Genomic DNA, 15,787 nt, shown 5'->3' with positions numbered 1-15,787 from the left:
ACCTACTTAAGTACTCTCTCCATCAAGTTACCTGAGAGATCTTCCAAAATCTACCATCCCCAGTAGGAAAAACCAGAGCCGCTGAAAACAGGCCAGCAACAATTCTCCTTCAGGTGGAATGGAGATACTGACCCTTACCATTAGTCTCATGAACACTCCCATCACACATAGATGTCTCTGTTTTAGTGTCAGCCAATGGCTGACTTATTACTGAAGCTACAGCCCTGGATGGGACTTCCGTTGTCTTGTGCAGTGTGACTACTGGCTAAAGGTTTCACTGCTTGTACACACAAGGTGTCTCTTCTGAATGTATCCTCTGATGTCTGATGAGGTTTGATTTCCAACGAAAGCCTCGCCCACACTTACTACAAATTTAAGGCTTCTCTCCTGAATGTATCCTATGATGGCTAATGAGGTGTGACTGACGGCTAAAGCCTTGCCCACACTCCTTGCACACATGAGGTTTCCCCCCTGAGCGTGCCCTCTGGTGTATAATGAAAGTTAGCTTATCATAAAACTCTTGTCCATACTCCCTGCACACAAAGGGGCTATCCCCTGAGTGTGCCCTCTTGTGCCTAAACTGGTTTGGCTTCTGGCTAAACCTTCTACCACACTCCCTGCATATGAAAGGTTTTTCCCCTGAATGTGTTCTCTGGTGTGAGACAAGAGTAGACTTATTAAAGCCTTGCCTGCACTCCCTGCATACAAATGGCTTCTCCCCTGAGTGTGTCCTCTGGTGTGTGATGAGGGTTGACTTCCAGGTAAAGGCTCTCCCACATTCCCTGCATACGAATAGCTTCTCCCCTGTGTGTGACCTCTGGTGTTTGTTGAGGTTTGATTTCAGACTAAAGTGCTGCCCACGCTCTAGGCACATGTTAAGGTTTAACCCCTGAGTGTGTCCTCTGGTGTGTCTTGAGGTTTTATTTCCAGCTAAAATGACTCCCACATTCTGTGAACACATAAGGTTTCTCTCCTGTGTGTGTCCTTAAGTGTCGAATGAGGTGTGACTTCTGGCTAAAGCCTTGCTCACACTCCCTGCAAACATAAGGCTTCTCTCCTGAGTGTGTCCTCTTATGTCTGTTGAGGTGTGAATACTGGTGAAAGCCATGTCCACACTCCTTGCAAATGTAAGGCCTCTTCCCAGAGTGCGCCCTCTGGTGTGTGACAAGATTTGACTTCAGGCTAAAGCTCTGGCCACACTCCTTGCACACATAAGGCTTGAGCCCTGAGTATGTCCTCTGATAAGTGAATAGGTTTGATTTCCAAGTAAAGCCTCGTCCACACTCCTTGCACATATATGATTTCTTGCCCGAGTGTATCCTCTGGTGTGTGCTGAGGTTTGACTTCCAGGTAAAGCCTCATCCACATTCCGTGCATACATAAGGCTTTTGCCCAGAATGTGTCCTTTGGTTTTTGATGAGGACTGATATACTGCTGAAGTTTTGTCCCCACTCAGTGTACATGTAAGCGGTCTCTCTTGTGTGTGTCTTCTGGAGGCTGAGCTGGTTTGACTCCTTGATAAAGCCTAGCTCAAACTCTCCATATTTGGTTGCTCCAAATCTTGAGATTTCTAAACCACATAATATTTTGTCTGTTTCCTCGAGGTCTGTCCTCTGGGCCAGGTTGGGCCCTATATCCACCACTGTGTTGTCTTCCTTGGATGTTACTGGCTGTTCTTCCAGGGGGCTGGAGATTGCCTTTGAAGTGCTGCTTTTGCTTATTCTCCTGAACAAAAGCTTGGAATCTTCTTCTCTCTCTCGAATTTCTGCTTGGTGGCTCGAGCAGGTTTGATCAGAGAGTTGCTTCTGCTGCTGTCTGTGATCTTCTGAACAGTGTTTCCCTGAATGGAGATGATTTCATGCACCTAAGCTTGAGAATAACTGAGGGAGATGACTGAACCACACATGCTGGATGAGGGCTTGCTGGCAAGAGAATGCCAAAGGACAGGTGAGACAAGGCTAAATTTCTAGCTTTGATCCTGCTAAACAAAGAATGCTTTCAGTCATAGGTAGGGCTGCCTTGGCCATTCTGCTTTGCCCACTGGTCATTCATAATATGTTTACATCACAAGCTATCTCCCACTCAGCCATCCGTCCCAAGATCTATTTTGCATTTCACTTTATGCATCACATTTTTATTCTAGGAAAGAGTAAACTTGATCAGTGGACCAAATCCAGCCTGCAATCTGTTTTTTGTATGGCTATAATATAATACCTATTATATCCAGTTTTCAAAGAAACAGGAAAGAGTGACATAGTTAAAAAAAAAATTGCAGCCAATAGAATACTGATTTAGGGACAAAAAAAGACTTCAAAGCTGATATTATGAATATATTCAAAGAACTAAAGAAAATAATATGTGAAAAATTAAAGGTAAGTGCTATAACTTAAAATGGAGAATATCAATAAAGAATAAGAACTTTTTTTTTTTTTTGCTGTACCATGCAGCAGACGAGATCTTAGTTTCTAGATCAGAGATCAGACCCAATGTCCCTTGCACTGGAAGCATGCAGTCTTAACCAATGGACCAGCAGGGAAGTCCCAAGAACAGAAACTATTAATAAGAAACAAAAGGAAATTCTGAAATTAAAAAGTAAAATAACTAAAATTACAAAATTACTAGAGAGATACAACAGCATATTTGGCTTTGAAACAGAACCAGTGAACCTGAAGATAAATCAATAGAAATCACCTAAAAACTGAAGAGAAGAGTTAAAGAAAGGCAGAAGAAAAACAGAGTCCCAGAAACCTGTAAGACACCATCAAGTAAACCAAACCTATGTGTAATGGTAACTCAAGAAGGTGAAGACAGAGAGAAAGGAGCAGAAAAAGTATCTGAAGAAATTATAGCTTAAAAAGTTCCAAATTGAATGAGAAACATTCATCTACATATCTAAGAAGCTCAACAAACCCGAAGATACATCATAGCCAAAATGTTGGCCATCAGGGAAAAAAAGACAAAAGGAAAATCTTGAAAGCAGCAAAAGAAAAATGACTCAACATGTACAAGAGGAAAAACAATATGACTAGTGTTAACTTCTCATCTTTGATTACCTGATATGAAGAGCTAACTCACTGGAAAAGACTCTGATGTTGGGAAAGATTGAGGGCAAAAGGAGAAGAGGGCAACAAAAGATGAGATGGTTGGATGGCATCACTGACTCAAAGGACATGAGTTTGAGCAAACTCAGGGAGATAGTGAAGGACAGAGAAGCCTGGCATACTACAGCCCATGGGGTCACTAAGAGTTGGACATGATTTAGAGAGTGAACAACAACAATTTCTCATCAGAGACAATGGAGACCAGAAGGCAGTGGAATAACATATTTAAGGTGCTGAAATAAAAAAGGAAAGACTTCTATCAATGAGGAGAAGGCAATGGCAACCCACTCCAATACTCTTGCCTGGAAAATCCTATGGATGGAGGAGCCTGGTAGGCTGCAGTCCATGGGGTCGCTAAGAGTTGTACATGACTGAGCGACTTCGCTTTCTCTTTCTATCAATGAAGAACTCTCACAAACCCAGCCTTGAAAAATGAAACTGATATAAAGATATTCTCAGATTAACAAGTACTCAGAATATCTGCTGCCAGCAGACAACCTTATAAGAAATACTTAATAAGTCCTTCAGGCTGAAAAGAAATTGACACCAGATATACTGATACTAAGTCAAATCCACAAGAAGAAATGAGGGCCACTGAAACTATTAAATATCTCTGGGTAAATATAAAAGACAATGCATGTACATTATTCTCTTAATTTCTCTAAAACACATAAAACTATTATAAAGGCAATAAATATAATACTATATTGTGGGCTTTATAATATATACATAAATATTTTATTGGAACTAAGTTAGTATTAATTATAAGTAGATTGGGATAAACTAATGTGTATATTTTATTTCCTAGAGCAGCATTAAGAAAATAACTGCAGAATGGCATTGAAACATGTATATTATCATATGTGAAACAGATCACCAGTCCAGGTTCGATACATGGGACAGGGTACTCAGGGCTAGTGCAGTGGGATGACCCAGAGGGATGGGATGGGGGGGAGGTGGGAGAGGGGTTCAGGATGGGGAACACATGTACACCCATGGCTGATTCATGTCAGTGTATGGCAAAACCACTACAATATTGTGAAGTAATTAGCCTCCAATTAAAATTAATAATTTATAAAGAAAAGAAAAAGAAAATAACTCCAAAACAAATTTAAAATTAAGAGTGGAATTAAAATAGTACACTTAAATTTAAGAAAAATATGCCATAAAAGGGGGTATAAAAATAGACCTGAGACATATTTTTTAAAATAGCAAAATGGCAGATTTAGCTATATTAATCATTATATTAAATATGAACAAATTGAACACTCCAAACAAAAGGCAGAGGTTATCCCACTAGATTAAAACAGCAATATCAAACAATGTGTTATTAACATGGGACACATTTGGGATCCAAAAAACACAAGTAGGTTAAAAGTAAAGGATGAAAAAAGATATACCATGCAAACAATAATCACCAGAGAACTGGAATGGCTACTATATTAATAATAGACAAAGTAGGTTTCATGACAAGGATTATTGCTAGAGAAAAAGATGGACACTTCATAAAGACAAAAGGGCAATAAATCAGAATGATTTAACAATTATAAAGGTATACACAATTTAAAAGAGCCCCAAAATACATGAAACAAAAACTTATAGAACTAAAAAAAAGAATTTGATAATTCAACAATAATATTGGAAATTTCAGTATTCTATTCTCAATAATAGAAACAATTAGACAGGGAATTCCCTGGTGGTCCAGTGGTTAGACTCTGAGCTCTCAGTGCTAACTAAAATACCACAAGCCATGCAGTATGACCAAAAAATAAAATCAACTAAAAGTGGATCACAGGCTTAAGTGTAAAAGCTAAGAGTATAAAACTTCTAGAAGAAACCAAAGGGAAAAAAAAAATGTACGTGGCCCTGAGTTAAGCAAACTTCTTAGTTATGCCACCAAAAGCACAATTAATTTAAAAAATAGTTAAACTGAACATTATCAAAATTTAAAACTGAACATCATCATCATGAAGCATCAAGTTATGCTTGAAAGGACACCATTAACAGAATGAAAGGACAAGCCACACACTTAAATTGATAACTATACCATGGTTATATGAAAATATCACCATTCTTAGAAAATCTTTTAACACACATCCATATGTGAACCTGCATACCCAAATATATATACATAAAGATGTATATAAATATATACACAAAGATGTATATAAATATATACACATACATATGGTGGGGGGAGAAGGGAGAGCATGCTCACAAGAGACACATATGCCAATGATAAAGCAAACTGGGTAAAACAGTAAGTGATTTTATGATGCCATTTTGTATATATATATGCCATGTGTGTATGTAAAGGATAATATGTATATGTGTGTGTAGAGGATATAAAGGTGTTTTTTGTACTATTTTTGCAGAATTTTTGTAATTTCCTGATAAAAATGAACTTCCTTACAAAACAGAAAGAGACTCACAGACTTAGAAAATGAACTTATGGTTGCTGGTGGGAAGGGACAGTTAGTGAGTATGGGATGGTCATGTACACACTGTTATATTCAAAATGGATAACCAACAAGGACAGCACATGGAACTCTACTCAGTGTTATGTGGCAGCCTAGATGGGAGGGGTGTCTATTTAGAAAAAAACAACATAAACTACAGTTGAATATTTAAAACTACAAAATAAATAGAGAAGATGAAAAAAAATAAATAGGATGAAGCCCTTTTCTGAAAATGGCAGCAGACTGAATTGGTCACAAGTGTCCCCTGCAGAACACAAGCTAAGTGAGAGGAAGGCAGGCCTTCTGGTGGAGGAGAGACAAAGAAGCCAGAGAAGTCCCCCTCCCTTACCTGAGATGATATTCTGGAAAGGAGGTCATGCCAGGCAGCCTTACCAGGGCCAAGAGGCCTAGAAAAGCTCTACCTCCCGGTACCTAAAAGTACCTCCTCCTTCCCTACCTGCCATGCTGTGGACGTTCCCAACTACCCTGTCGCACTCACCTGGACACAGACCCAGTGAACGTTGCCTCTCCTCTATCCAGGGCTTTTCCCCTTGTTCCAGCTGACAAATGAGTTCCAGTTTGGAAAACAGAATGTCTGCTCATAAGGAAAGAAAACAAGGAGACTTCTGGTTATGCGTTTAAGGGGGCCATTCTAGAACCCAGCCAAAATGGCGGAGTGGGGTGGAGAGAACTAAGAGGGTGGGACAAAGGGCCCATGAATAGTGAACTCTCAGCAGTCAAAGGGTTGAGTACTAAAAGGAAACTCCAATCAGAGAAAGAGCCTATCAATAATTACTAACTGAAAAATCTGCTAGGTTTGGGGCAAGATAAAATTTAAAAAGAGAAAAAAAGCCCCTGACTTGGGAAAGAGACCTGAAAATGCAGAGTGGCATACACAATATGAATAAATCTATCTGTTTTCAACTCTACTGAATCCAGATGTACCGTGAGGACAAAGGTAAATTATTCTTTTTAAGCTCAACCCTAAGACAAAGCTGCATTGTGAGTAGCCTTTCTTCATGATGTATAGAAAATATTCTGAAAGCCAGATTTTAAATGCTAAGGGAAAGCCATTCTTACCTAGTGAGACCAAGTGGTTGTAAGTCTCCAGCATCACCTCCGTGTGCAGGGTCCTCTGAGCAGGGCTCAACAATTTCCACTACTCCTGGGTGAAGCCAACAGCCACATCTCGGAATGCCACAAACGCCTTTTAATACAAAACACACCCCTGTTCATCCAGGAGTCCACCCAGTCCACACTGCAGGATGAGGGGACAAAAAGCATCTCTGAGGAGGTGGGGAAGATTTCTAGACTTTACTACATGCTGCGATAAGTTGCTTCAGTCATGTCCAACTCTTTGTGACCCTATGGAGGAGAGTAGCCCATCAGGCCCCTCTGTCCATTGGATTTTACTATGGATGATGAATAAAGGGTAACAGAATACAACAGTCCCAAATATGCCACTTTGGCATAAAACAATTATTTTGAGCTGAAGGCAATTAATAACCAGACAGAAGAAAAGCTCTCTGCGCTTTCCCATTTGCCTAAAAGCACAACATTAATTTGTAAAGGTGTCCCTTTTCCCAATTTTATGAAGGACAGAAATTAATCATCAGAGACAACTCTAGACCCTTATCGGCCCACAGACCCCACCAGAGGAATCTACGTAGCAAACGTTTACTAACTGGCCCTTTTCTTCCATTAGTTCCCCCATATATTTATTATACCTTCCCACAATTGCTGCTCTAGAAATTCAAAGTCCTTTTCCTTTATCTTGTCACATCTCTAAAAAGTTATTGTTATTTTGTTAAGATGCTACATAAGCTCAAGTCCTAACCATCCCTTCTGAGTTACCCATCATTGAGTACTCCCTTGTGTATGCATGATGCACATATTAATAAACTTCTGATTGTTTTTCTCACAAAAATGTCTTTTGTCTAATTTATACCCAATGAAAAAAGAATTTTTCTCCTCCGCTACATGTCCTTGGTGCCAAGAATTCAGAGACCATTATTCTCCCATCTCTATCCAGGCAGCATCATTGTGCACCTATCACTGTCAGCATGCTAGGCTTGCTGCTACAGGGGATAAAAGCAAAACAGAAGTTCTTTCACATTGGGAATTTTGAATGTAGGCAGGAAGAGGAGGACATCATACACAAAGAATTAAAGTAAAAATATAATCTTCTTGCTGACTTTGAAGAATGTGAGAGACTATTTGGTCTATGCATTAACGTTCTACATGAAGCAGCTCAGCCTCTAGGGCAAGGGTGAATGACCCAGCACTATGTATACTCTACGGCAGGGCTCAGTCCTTCCCCTCCCCGCCTCACTCTGCCACTTGCTCTCCCCAAGCCTGAGGAATGGAAGTACTGGGTTGGCCAAAAAGTTTGTTGAAGTTTTTTTGGAACATCTTACAGGAAGTTATGGTTTTCCCAGTAGTCATGTATAGATGTGAGAGATGGACCATAAAGAAGGCTGAGCACCAAAGAATTGATGCTTTTGAATTGTGGTGCTGGAGAAGACTTTTTGTTGTTGTTGTTAAATTTTTATTTATTAATTAATTTATTTATTTATAGCTGCACTGGTTCTTCGTTGCTGCACACAGGGTTTCTCTACTTGTGGCGAGTGGGGGCTATTTTTTGCAGTACACAGGTTTCTCATTGAGGTGGCTTCTCTTGCTGCAGAGCACGGGCTCTAGACACTCAAGACTTCTGTAGCTGTGGTGCTCAGGCATGTGGAATCTTCCCAGACTAGGGATCAAACCTATATCCCCTGCATTGGCAGGCAGATTCTTAAGCCACTGGACCACCAGGGAGGTCCTGGAAAAGATTCTTGAGAGTCCCTTGGACAGCAAGCAGATCAAACCAGTCAATCCTAAAGGAAATCAACCCTGAATATTCATTGGAAGGACTGATGCTGAAGCTGAAGCACCGATACTTTGGCCTCTGATCCAAAGAGCTGACTCATTGCAAAAGATCCTGATCCTGGGAAAGATTGAGGGCAGGAGGAAAAAGGGACGACAGAGGATGAGATGGTTGGATAGCATCATCAACACAATAGACATGAGTTTAAGCAAACTCTGGGATATAGTGAAGGACAGAGAAGCCTGGTGTGCTGCATGCAGTCCACGGGGTTGCAAACTGAGTGACTGAACAACTGATTGTAATATCAAGTGCCCCCAGCATGGTCCCACCACAAATCAATAAAATCAGACTCTTTAGGGATACGACTTTTATACTTTTAAGAGCTCCTAAGAATAGTCATGGTTGTGAATCACCACGTCAGAGGAATCTCAAGAGAGAGAGGTCACTGTAGGATAGAGAGATCAGAGACAGTGTCATGAGAGGGCAATATGATCTTAAAGGACAGGCAGGATTTCCTGGATCAAGGAGACAGATTTAGAGAGCAACAGATTCAGTCTTCCCATTTCTCACTTACTTTCAGGCATAAAGTCATTAGATGATAAAGGATAGAGTCATCTGAATGACTTGAAAGTTATTTTTCTCTTTTTTTCCAGCCAAGTGCCTAAAAAGTGAATTTATCTAAATTAAAGATGTATATGATGTATATGTATATTCCACTTTGGTGTCAATAAACATGCTTTCAGAATGAATAATTAGAACATGATGTCAGAAACAGAATACATTTGAAGTGACGACTGCCCTGAATATCTAAGACACTGTTATGACACACCAAAGGAAGTAATCTGAACAGAAAACCGATATAACTTTAATGTTCAAGGGGAATGAGGATTACAGATACAATGAGTAACAAAGGAACATATCAACATGGGGAAACAAATTGGGACATTATGGTGAACACTCACAAGAGAAGAAAAAGATCTATACTAGCAGGTCTATCCTGAGAATGTAACACTGCACAGTGTAACAAAAACAAAAAAAGTGCAACATGTAAAGCAAAATGTGATGTGAAAAGGGAATCTCAAACAAAGAAGAGATAACTGATAAGATCAAATGTTTTAGAACAGGCGGGGTTAGAAAGCTCCAACTGCCATGAGTGGTCACTGCTTTAAAACATTTATTTCTCTTCACCTTGTCACATTTTTGAGGATAAATACCAATCTATAAAAGAATTTCATGCACAAAGTTGATCACAGAAGCATTATCTGCAACAGTTAAACACTGGGAACAAGTTAAATGTTTCCCTCAATTGGGAAACAGTCAATAGGATCATTCATTCAAAGCACTATTACAGAAATCACTTTCAGTGGGATAAATTCTGGCTGTTCCTTCACCTATTAGAAAATGGGTCTGCAGTTTTCCCTGGTGGTCCAGTGGTTAAGGATCCACCTCCCAATCCAAGGGACACAGGTTCGATTCCTGCTCCGGGAAGATCCCACATGCCGAGTGGCAACTAAGCCCATGCACCACAACTCCAAAGCCTATGCACCCTAGAGCCTGTGCTCTGCAACAAGAGAAGCTACTGTAATGAGAAGCCCATATATCACAAGAAAGAGCAGCCCCGCTCACTGCAAGCAGAGAAAGTTCTCGCCGTAAAGAAGAACCAGTGCAGCCAAAAATAAATAAACCTTAAAAACAGAAAGAAAGAAAATGGGTCTGAGTAGATACACCATCAGTAGCTTTAAAACAACAGGATCTTGTCATTAAGATTTGTCAAAATGTATATATGTAGGGATGTGTGTGTGCATGTATGCTCGGTCACTCAGTCCCATCCAACTCTTTGCAATTCCATGGACTGTATCTTGCCAGGCTCTTCTGTCCATGGAATTTTCCAGGCAAGAATACTGGAGTGAGTTGCCATTTTCTCCTCCAGGAGATCTTCCCAATCCAGGAAATGAACCCATGTCTCCTGTCTTCTGCGTTGGCAGATGGATTCTTTTATCACTGTGCCACCTGGGAAGCTCTATCGGTGTGTATGTGTAAAATTAAACCAAATCCCAACATAAAAAAAATCTAAAAATAAAATGGAAGACTCACAGAAGTTCAGGCTGTATTTTATCTGTCGTTGAATGTAGTCTATCTAGTTTCTGTAAACAGTATACATTCAGCAAATTTGTTCAACAGAATCAACTGAGAAAATGCTAAGAATTAGTAACATCATGTGCCTACCAATCCAACTCATTTGTTACAAAGTCTAATTTATCCTCTCAGGTGGTGATAATTAACATCGTACTATGGCTTTTCTTGTTTTGTGGAATTCAGATGTCATGTATGTTAGAATACGTGGAATTCCTCCCAACCCCCCTGAAATGTGGTTAATGATATGCCCCAAATAACATATCCAAACAAACAACAGAAACTCCCTTGTGACTTAGTTCCTTCAAATTAATTTATTTAAGGTCATGCACCAAACATATCATGTGTGCCAGGTACTCCTTTAGGAACAGAGGTTTCATCCTAAACCACTTATCCATTCAAATGCTTGTGCACTTTGATCAAGTTTTCATAATGCTTTTTTTTTAAGTCTTCAGTTCAGTTCAGTTGCTCAGTCGTGTCCAACTCTTTGCGACCCCATGAATGGCAGCACGCCAGGCATCCCTGTCCATCACCAACTCCCAGAGTTCACGCAGACTCGCATTCATCGAGTCAGTGATGCCATCCAGCCATCTCATCCTTGGTCGTCCCCCTCTTCTCCTGCCCCTAATCCCTCCCGGCATCAAAGTCTTTTCCAATGAGTCAACTCTTCACATGAGGTGGCCAAAGTGCTGGAGTTTCAGCTTTAGCATCATTCCTTCCAAAGAAATCCCAGGGTTGATCTCCTTCAGAAGGGACTGGTTGGATCTCCTTGCAGTCCCAGGGACTCTCAAGAGTCTTCTCCAACACCACAGTTGAAAAGCATCAATTCTTTGGCGCTCAGCCTTCTTCACAGTCCAACTCTCACCTCCATACATGACTACCGGAAAAACCATAGCCTTGACTAGATGGACCTTAGTCGGCAAAGTAATGTCTCTGCTTTTGAATATGCTATCTAGGTTGGTCATAACTTTTCTTGCAAGGAGTAAGCATCTTTTAATTTTATGGCTGCAGTCACCATCTGCAGTGATTTTGGAGCCCCCCAAAATAAAGTCTGACACTATTTCCACTGTTTCTCCATCTATTTCCCATGGAGTGATGGGACCGGATACAATGATCTTCGTTTTCTGAATGTTGAGCTTTACGCCAACTTCTTCACTCTCCTCTTTTACTTTCATCAAGAGGCTTTTTAGTTCCTCTTCACTTTCTGCCATAAGGGTGGTGTCATCTGCATATCTGAGGTTATCAATATTTCTCCCAGCAATCTTGATTCCAGCTTGTGTTTCTTCCAGTCCAGCGTTTCTCATGATGTACTCTGCATATAAGTTAAATAAGCAGGGTGACAATATATAGCCTTGACGTACTCCTTTTCCTATTTGGAACCAGTCTGTTGTTCCATGTCCAGTTCTAACTGTTGCTTCCTGGCCTGCATACAGATTTCTCAAGAGACAGGTCAGGTGGTCTGGTATTCCCATGTCTTTCAGAATTTTCCACAGTTTATTGTGATCCACACAGTCAAAGGCTTTGGCATAGTCAATAAAGCAGAAATGGATGTTTTTCTGGAACTCTCTTGCTTTTTCTATGATCCAGCGGATGTTGGCAATTTGATCTCTGGTTCCTTTGCCTTTTCTAAAACCAGCTTGAACATCAGGAAGTTCACAGGAAAAGGAAAAAGTCAGCTCATACAAATTTCTGGCTTTTCCCAGAAAAATCAGAACGCTTTCCTATTAACATTATGAGTGGTGAAGAAAGTACACATGAAAGATTCAATGTTACCTTTGGAAATGCCCCTGGATTTTTTACACATTCTTGGTACTGACACTTTTCAAATGAATAAACTATTTTAAAAATGAGAAACACAGAACTCTCAAAGTTGTTCTGAGGATGCCTAGGAAATTGTAAATCTTTACTACAGAGACCAAGATTAAGAATAAATCAAGACAGTGAAGGCAGATCTGAAAAAACCAAGTTAGTGCATATCAAAAATGATAGTAAACCAGTCTGGCAACTGTGTTGGTGCTCAATAAGTGTTAAGTCACATTCACTTAAGTCTAAGTCATCACAGTCACCATTCTCTGGGGTTAGACAGTTTCCCCTTCAGTTCCTATATGCCTGTATCTCTGATTTCCTACATCAAATTCCTTCTCAACATCTTTCAAAACCCATCTACTCAAAGTCTACACTCCTCAGCCAGGCACTCAACCTGGCCACCCAGACTCAAAGGTGGAAAATGAAAATCCTTCAGGGGCCAAGTAGGTAATGAATATGAGAGAGACAGGCAAAATGTTAGTTGTCAATAGTTTCAACTTTTGTATGGAAGATACTAGGGAAAGTACAAACAGACTCTGCAGGACCTGTCCAAATGATGGAGACACCATTCAGCTCAAATTCCCCAACACCAGAATACAATGCAGTTTATTTTCAGAGAGGCAAGCAATCCAGAATTTTTAGCTAAATCTCCCTACTGCCAGATGCTGAAAATGCTCACAAATGTTAAATTCAGGTCAGACCCTAGCAAACTCCTCTCTGTTCCAAGTATGGGTGGCTAGTCTGTATTTTCATCAGTACATATTTTAATATCAACCTAAAATACAATCTTCCCACATTGTGTTAAGGGCAGTGTGCTTAGTGGCCCAGCCTTAGACTAACCAGCCCTTCCCACTGGTATGTCTTCACCAACCCTTCAATTTAACAGATTCTCAGGGGTTGTTCAGACAGCCCTCCTCCTAGAAGTCCTCCTTAGCCATTTCAGGCCACCAGCTACTATGTCGTCCCTGCCTTTCATGCTTATCACCGCACAATTAAGCCTGGACGTCCCTGTTTTTTGTTTTTTTTTTTATGCCCCCTGTGAGCTGTTCACAATTAACTTAATTAGAAAATGACTGAAGCATGGATGGGGCAGAAAGAAATGTTGAGGGACTCCATGTATTAATAAGCCACCCCTCCAGGACCCAGAAAGTGAGCTTTGCCCAACTACCAATAAAGCAGCCTCCAAAGCAAGAAAAGGGAATGTATCCATTCTCTCGACAGCCAAGATGTAATTTTAGACATATTCTCACCTCTTTTTTGGCTTTCAGGAGCTCCGTGGTCATTTTCCTGGATCTCCTGAGTGCTCTCCCTAAAGAAGGGCAAATCTCAGAAGGCAAATCTGAGGATGTGAAGAGAAATGAGAGCACGTCTAGTTGGAAAACCCTTCCCAAGTGCAGGCTGGGTCTGCTCCCGAGGCTCACTACTGAGGGTTGGGAGTGTCACAGAAATCACCAGCACAAACCCATTCCCATCCAGTGCCCTGGAGAAAGGGCCGAGGGTGACCGAGCCTCTCAAGTTCAGCCCCAAGCTCTGGCCAGAGAGTGAAAGCCATGTCCCCCAGCAGCAGAGTAAGGGTTTGTCTCTATCCCTGTGGGTTGGAATGAAAGGAAAATGGATGGTCTTGAGGTGCCTACATGAGAGCTTCCGAGTTCAGACGCAGCCTGTGCCCTCGTGAGTAAAACAGTGACAAGCAGAGGAACGTCCTGAATGGACGAGGCCGTGACTGTAGGGCACTCACGGAACTCGGGGTGCACGCTGCCAATCCTGAGGATGAAGCTCGGGAACCAAGAGCAGAGGTGTGGGAAATACCCGAACAGCTACCAACAAACCTAATGGGCGGGATCCACCAACCGGAACTGTTCTTGCTACGTCAGTTCCACACGCTAAGGGGCGAGCGGAAGGGACGGCGGAAGTGGCCGCGGAGGGCTCTCGGGAGTGTAATCTTGGGATAGAGAAGAGGGAGGCGGAGGTTTCTCCCACGTAAGGTGCCATGGCCGTTTGCGCCTCTTCTTACACAGCCAACGTTAGGAGCCCATTGTTAAGGTGCCCGGACTGCGGGGTTCACAAGTTCCTCCACTGAGGGTCAATGAGATCTACACACCGGCTGGGACACGCCCGAGGATTCTAGCAAAGACGGTCCTGCAGCCGGGTGGCCGGACTGTGCACGCTGACCTTTCAGCGATGTGGGGGATCCAAGTTCCCCTACTCAAGCCTCTGCCGGTGTCCGCTTCCCGGAGCTGAAACCAGGGTCGTCACGGGCTGGGCCTGAGCCGAGTGGGTGTGGGAGCGGCTCGGAGTAAAGTACTTGGGGGATGGGGCTGCGGGGTGATACTCCACTGGGACTCCCGGACAGGAGCGACACCGGCTGTGCGGCCCCGACGGTGGGAGGGTGCGCCGCTATAGACAGGGCTGTTTTTGGAGAGAGCAGGATTGGTTTGGGCCAGCTCACAGAATGGTAGTGGGAGTGGCTCTGGTCTAGTGTGCCCGAGATTTTGAGAAGTGGAGAGTCTGAATTTGGGCAAAGAGCTAGATCCAGAAATCCCTGGAACAGATACTGCTCGGAGGAAACTTCCCGAGCTGGTGGTGGTGGTGGTGGTGGTGGTGATGGTTAGGGCGTGAGGGGTGAAGAGGAGGCATAGTTTGACAGTTTCGTTCATCATAGTTGGGCGGGCGGGGGGGGGGGGGGGCGGGGCGGGTGGATTTTGTTCATCATCATTTTTAAGATAACAGTAAAATATTTGTCTTGTTTACTGACTGGTTTTGGTGCTTCCTTAAATTCTGTACTCAAAATTCCCACATTAAGGAAAGGCATAAATAGATCGGACGCTCAGTGAACTTCATTGGCACCTACTGGCCTGTAGTTTTGAACAGAGGTGAGGGCTTGACTTCTGGGCTTTAAGTAGCCAGTCCTTTAGAACACACTCCAGAACAGTGAGTCTTAGGAATTTAGGGTCACTCTGCTCTACCCTTCTTACCCTAAATCGTTGAATTGGGAGTGACCTTTACTTTCCTGACTTCCTTAACATCCACAATTTCCTAATAACCATTCCACTCAAAGTACCACCCTAAAGGGACTTCCTAGACCTCATGGTGCAAATATTCAAAGATTACTTTTAAATCTTAACACTTCAGAATCTTCTTCAGTATCTCTTTGTCTGAAGAAGTAAAAAAACAAGGCTTGCATGCTAATATCAGCCTCCCCTAGTGCATAGGAATTCACAATGGAGGATCAGCCCAGCACCCTATTTGAGTTCTTGACAGCCCTCCCCATGGATTTCATGTTGATAAATGTGGAATGCTTATAAAAGAACTCAAGGGGCCCCAAAGTTAGGCATGGCACAGAGAGGAGCACAAATGAAATGGAGGGACTGAAAAGTGTCAGAGAAGGGCTAGAAGGGGAAGGGGAGCTGTGCAGGTGGGAT

General features: G+C 42.0%; 1 pseudogene; it reads right to left on the bottom strand.

The window, feature by feature from the left end:
- Positions 1–274: 274 nt before the first annotated feature.
- Positions 275–13,648, bottom strand: LOC138096790 (zinc finger protein 875-like; annotated as a pseudogene).
- Positions 13,649–15,787: the final 2,139 nt, after the last annotated feature.

This window comes from Capricornis sumatraensis, chromosome 20 (assembly GCF_032405125.1).
Source record: "Capricornis sumatraensis isolate serow.1 chromosome 20, serow.2, whole genome shotgun sequence".
NCBI lineage: Eukaryota > Metazoa > Chordata > Mammalia > Artiodactyla > Bovidae > Capricornis > Capricornis sumatraensis.
The sequence above is the reverse complement of the archived record's forward strand: the minus strand, read 5'-3'. Positions and strand labels throughout refer to the sequence as shown.